The 6000-nt window shown below is 42.9% G+C and overlaps 1 protein-coding gene across 1 annotated transcript in view; it reads left to right on the plus strand.

Moving 5' to 3' along the window:
• The window catches only part of FHIT (fragile histidine triad diadenosine triphosphatase), a 570515-nt gene extending 564747 nt beyond the window's left edge, over nt 1-5768 (plus strand). Inside the window, exon 8 of the mRNA XM_084269480.1 lies at nt 5452-5768. The gene's annotated coding sequence lies outside the window, so the exon portion shown is untranslated. The remainder of the gene's footprint in view (nt 1-5451) is intronic.
• Nucleotides 5769-6000: the final 232 nt, after the last annotated feature.

The following is a 6000-nucleotide window of genomic DNA, read 5'->3' on the forward strand; positions in this document are numbered from 1 at the left end:
TTGAAGCTATTTTTGGTTTTCACCTACAAAGGACTTATTTTGTCATTTATAAGTTTACCTGGATGCTATTTGACTTGAGTTTTTTCATGAAGCACAGGGGAAAGTCAGAAAGAGACGGGTGTTCTGGAGTCAATGAATGGCATTTTTTAAAGTCTCATGCATTATTTTTCTACTTAAGTGTTTTGTTCAAAGACATCCAGCTCAGCTAGATTAGCCTGGACAGACTGAGCTGTGTTTCAGAGCTTTCCAACCTCTCCTTACATATATCACAAGTCCTTCACCAGCTGTCACAACTCCTATAGGACTGGACTAGGCACTGTAGCATCTCTTACCAGTATTTATCTGATCAGGAAGGATTTGCAGGTGACTTTTTCCTAAAAAATACTTGAACAAAGCAGGAAGCTCTTGACTTTCTTCCTACTACGTTTGCTGGTGCTGATATCTCTCGGCTGGCTGCAGAGCCACAGCTAAGTGTTTCTACACCTGTCCCCAGATGATCAGAAATACCCACCTACTTGCTTAAAGAAATGAACCCCATTTAGCCTTGTTAAGTTTACACCCTTAATATTTGTCTTAAAACAATTAATTTGTGTGTACAATTGCCCAGCATGGATGAAGCTGAAATCAGTAAGTGAATTTGTTTTGGACATGTTTTGTGGTTTCACTGTGTGCCCCCATGCCACTTTTTGAACACCCTGGACATGGCATGGGCTCTGCAGGGCTGCTCCCACAGTGCTGTGTCTCTGGAGGAGGGCAAGAAGGGTGTTTAATATGTAATTGCCCCAGTTAGTAACTTTCTTGCTTAGTAGCACCAAGATTTGACTTCTTTAGGAGCCATTTCTTCTCCAACAGCATTGGCCATCCACGTGGTCAGTTTTGTTTGACAACCGGTTGCTCTTCGGGGTGGATCCACAGGGGAACAGTCCTTACCCAAAGAACCAAAATTTGATGCAGCAGCTTAATTTCCAAGGCTGTTTTCAGATGCACCTTTTAAATTTTCTAACTGCCTATAGCTGTGTGAGTGTTTTGATAGTCTGGTTTGTGCATTTTAAATGACATGTGCCAGCAAAAGGGCTACAGATTAAGAGGGTTAGTAACCTTCAGAGAGTATATGAAAAATGTTTCTCTTCAAAGGCAGTTTCACAGTGGTGGTGTTTCTGAAGAAAGAACCAGGCTGCTGCACAAGTTTCAGTGCAAGTTTTCCTATTTTATGCCTAACTGAAGTAATATGTCTATGCCATTAGAAAAATAGTCAGTTTTAAGTATGATGTCAAAACGTCCCTTTGCATAAAGGGGTTGACAGTGATATTCTGTTGCCTAGTGCTGAGTTACAAATGTTCAATAGCTTTTAATTGCTTAACCATCTGAATATTTTGTGTCATTCAACATGCAAAATTCATTTAAAGATCTCTCCAAATCATACCGGCTGCGCAGTGGTGCAGGATTTCTGATGTCAGTTCTCCCCTTCATACCCGGTCTGGTAATGTTTTTGGAGAATAGAGCCTTTTCAACTTCATCAGGGAATGTGAATTTTATTCATTTTTTTCACCCCACTGTGAAAGAGAGACGATCTCATTCTTTGAGAGCACTTATCCTGCCACACAGCTGCCTCTTCTGCACCAAGATCTCAGCATGTGTGGAAAGATGCGGTTCTATTGACTTCAGCAGGGAAATTACCACTGTTAGCGGCAACTGACCAGTGGGAATTTCAGCTGGCAAATTGGCTTCCATCTAGTTTTGCTCCAGCACCTCTGACAATCCATGCTGTATGCATGAGCGGGAGCACTGAGCACCAGTGCAATCCCATCACTTCCCTTAAATTCAGGCATGTATGACAAGATGGCTCACAACACCCTTCTTTGCTTGCTTTACTGTAAGAAAAGCTCTCCCTTTGTATGGAATAAACACACAGAATGACAACTATGCCTTGGAGTGGATCTGCAGAGTGGATCTGAGATGTATACCGTGCAGTGAGGACACTGTCTGCCCCACAAGATGCTGTACCCATGGTATGGACCACAGACCAGGTTGTCTCCAGGGTGGGTGCCCCAGTGACAGCAGAGACATGGCCAGAGGTATTTTCTGCAACATTTGCTCTTCCATTGTAGACAGCCTGCTGGCAAGCAGAATCACTGTGCAGTCATAGAAAATACATTGTGGTGTAGACTCTAGTATGGGGGATGGGAGCAGGGGAGAGGGGCACAGCAGGCAAGGACCCTGAGGTTGCAGGACCCTGGCTTTATAAGCAGGGCAATTTTTTTGTGTGCTTGCACTGTAGTAAGACTCAAGGTGGTGTCTGGTCCTGCAGGCTTCCCAGAGACTGTTGTCAAGAGCTGTTCATGGCTGCGCTTAGGAGTTGTTTGCATATAATCCCTAAGTAAATACACATCCTAGTAATCAGCTATAGATTTCTCTGCACTCCAGACTTAAGTACTATTAATTATATCCCCCACTCAGAAGCCTCCAAGAACTATTAATTAGGAAGCAGGGGCTAATGGTTTGCTTGTCTGTGAAACTTATGACCTGAGAGTGAACTATAAACTTCAAAAGCAACGTGTTTTGTGACAGTCACCTTGGAAAGCATCGTAACAATCTGTCAGGAGAAGAGAATGCAGAACACCAAGTGTGTGTTTCAGTGTGACATTATGCTTTAAGTAGTTGGAAATAGCAAAGAGAGGGTGGATCAGATCATAGGGTCTATGCTTTTGCACCCAAAATTCTTTTTCTCTGCAGTGACTACATGTAAAGCAATTTTTATTGTCATCACAATGGAATGCAAGAAAAGTTAATATCAGTGGAAATCCAACAGACAGACATCTGGCCTTTGCTGGTATATTTGAAGTGTAAAACACACAGAGCCACCACCTCTGCAGCAGGGAAAAAGGTTTATGCACAGGAGTTAAATTATCTCTTACAGGAAGATGTAAACAGCCAGAAGAACCACAGTGACTGTCTACAGGAGCAACACCCACCCTAGAATGCTCAGGGCAAAAGGCTTTCCCAAATAAATGTGCTGTGCTACCACATGGCAGCCCTCAGCATCAAGGTTGTTTTCTCTGGTCAAAGCATATCATTATTCTTATGACCATAGCTAAGTCTATTGCAGCTTTGTTTTTATAAGTGAAAAGTCATCCTCTTGTAGGAGGCCAGCGTAAGCATAATGTCCCCCTCGCACTTATTCCAGGGCTCTATTTTGAGGCTGTAAGTAGTACTGTGCTAAAAGTTATACACTTCATTCTCTGGACTTCCATTTCTCTATAGGTGGCCATTTAATTCAGCTGTAACGAGTCCGAGAATTCCATACAGCACTGCTTGGATCCTGTAATTATAGCTACAGTAGAAACATCACGGCCAGAGACACAGACAAGATTGTACTGCATAAAGGCAAAGCAGCGATTGCATTGCTGTTAGCAATGAAAGCTGACCGAAGGTCGGATGTTCTCTTAACTTGCACATCCAGTGGCCTCAATGCTTATGCGGCCCTGTCTGTCAAACACCAGGTATTTTCAGCCTAATCTATTTCTGATTCATCATTAAGCTTTGTGTGTGCCGCATTGTATTAGAGGAAAATGGGGAAAGCCAAGCATAACTGATGGACATTGTGTCCCAGGACCTGGGATAAGAGAATCGAGGTACAGGACAATGCTGAGCTTCAAATAAGGATGATATCAGCTCTGGTCAAATAATTTTATACCCAAACCTGTGCTAATCTCTTGCCCCCAAAGCTACAAAAGGATGCGCTGTCTAAGCAGCCCGACCCTCCTTCAAGCAGATTCACAACACACGTGCCAAGTAATTTACAGGCTGCCATCAAACTGTCAGTCAAGAGGGGCATACAATGGAAACTGTTGCTCAAAATGCCATCAAAAGGGGAAACATATGTTTCAGTGAGAAAAGACAATCAAACAAAGAAGTGGGCGGTTGGAGAGTTACAGCCACAACAGCAGCAAGGATCCAGGCCTCATGCACAGCCCTGGGAAACAAGTTCGGGGGCTGTGCCCTCATCTAACACTTGGGTAACAGCTTTGTGTTTAATAAGCTGAAATAATTTTCTGAGTATTGAAGCCAGCTCTAAACGTACTCTGAAGTGAAGGTGCAAAACTGAAGATACAAGCAAAAAGCCCACTTCATGCTCAATTATTAGCAAAGGTTTGTATCATGATATCCTATTGCTGTAGCTGCTGCATAATAGAACTGCCCAGAGAGACACTCTAACCAGCAACTCGAACGTGACCTCAAAGCTTAAAAGCTGCCTTTGTGTGAGTTTTGGTATCTAGGCTGCGTGGGTGGAAAGGCGTTAATAACTCCTGCAAGTAGTTATTTGAAAAAGAAAAGGGGTGATGGACATTGGAAACATTGGGCTGAGTGCACTTGAGGCTCTGTTCTTTGCCAGGACATCAGGCTCAACCAGGAAGGACAGGTATGGGCTGGGCAAACCCAAATGGCCCGTTTGTGTCAGCACCGGGGGCTGCTGCAAGCCCCTGGGGAACGCTGCAGTAACAAGGGCACAGGGGCTTTGTGTGGGGGTTTCGCACACGGTTTGCACAGCTGCAGTTGTCAGACTCTCAGCATTTCTGTTTCTTTGCTTCAGGAACACCTTCCAGGTGTGTCATGGCACCTATTACAGGTCTTTTACTAGGATGGGCCACCAAGAGATGCATACAATTGGAGCAGACATGGGAAGAAATACCCCATTCACTCTCCAGCGTGTAAGACTGGGGCAGTTTCAGGGTGATGGTCCCGAATCACTGGTGTGTAATACCTCAGCATTAGGTAGAGACCCACCGCAGGGTCAGGCCGGGTGAGGATATACAGGAACTGATGGTTTTGAAAGAGCATTTACAGGAGGTTATATAAGAGATCATGCGCCCCAAAGACTCTTGCATGAGATTATTATAGCAAAATTGATTTGAAGAGTGAGAAGCTGGATTTGATGACACAAGATGCCCTTTCCAATCCTTTGTTACTATGACTAGCGATCAACAGAGCTGGGGACTGTGCTGTTTTACTCGGGGACATCAGAGAGGTGGCTTCACTTCATGTTTGTTTTCTCTAAAATGATCCTGACCTCCTTTGGAGGGTGCTTTGAGAGTTAGGAATGAAAAGCACAATGTGAAAGGCAGCCATTAGTATTATTTGGAAGTGAACTTTACTGAAAAAGTAGATAATAAATCAAACAAATGTTCCTATTTCTCGCTCTGGTACATAATTTTAAAATACTTGTGTGCAAGGATTTTCTCCTTTCTGTGTAGCACAGGCTATAATAGGAGCTGAAATGTGCTGCGTGTGGATTTAATACTGAATGTTTCCTATTGCCTGTCAGTGTTTCCTGTTGGAACATACTAATGAGCACCTAACTCGTTAGCAATAAACAGCCTTACATTTTGTCTTGCTAACAAACATCAGAGATACTATTATATGTAACTGTCTGTTATGTTTCATTTTTCTCAGGTAGCAAACTGCTTGAAAAACATCCCATGACATAAGAAACTCCCCAGAAAGGCGGACCTCATTCTCCAGTTCTCAGTGGCCCTGGAGCTGCAGCTGAACAATTTTATTATGTTATGTTCCACAAATACAGGATTCTTCCATGAAAAATTTTATTGGACCTTTGGATATCATCAAGGTTGAATTTCAGCTAAGACAACTAACAGCACTGATTCAAAATATTGCTCTGAGTAGTAACTCATATTTTTCTGAATTGTGTACTTGGGAACAAACCTCTTTAAATTGTCCCTTGGCCTAAATTGAAATAAAGTGCTAGCAAAATCCAGTAGCTACTGTGTTTAGGTACATTACAAAGTGTTTGCTCCATGTTGTGCTTTTTGATTTGGTTATTGTGTGGGGGCTATTATATCAGAGGAAAAAAAATAGACCTTTTAGCTTCATGATGATTCATAAAAGACAAGGCTTTGTAACAGACCAGCCAAAATAAACTTGGAGAGCTACCCTTTTGTCAGGTAAGGTAGGAAAACAAGAAATATAACACTGCCCAAGATC

The sequence above is a fragment of the Gallinula chloropus genome (assembly GCF_964237585.1).
Source record: "Gallinula chloropus genome assembly, chromosome: 12".
Classification (NCBI taxonomy): Eukaryota; Metazoa; Chordata; class Aves; order Gruiformes; family Rallidae; genus Gallinula; species Gallinula chloropus.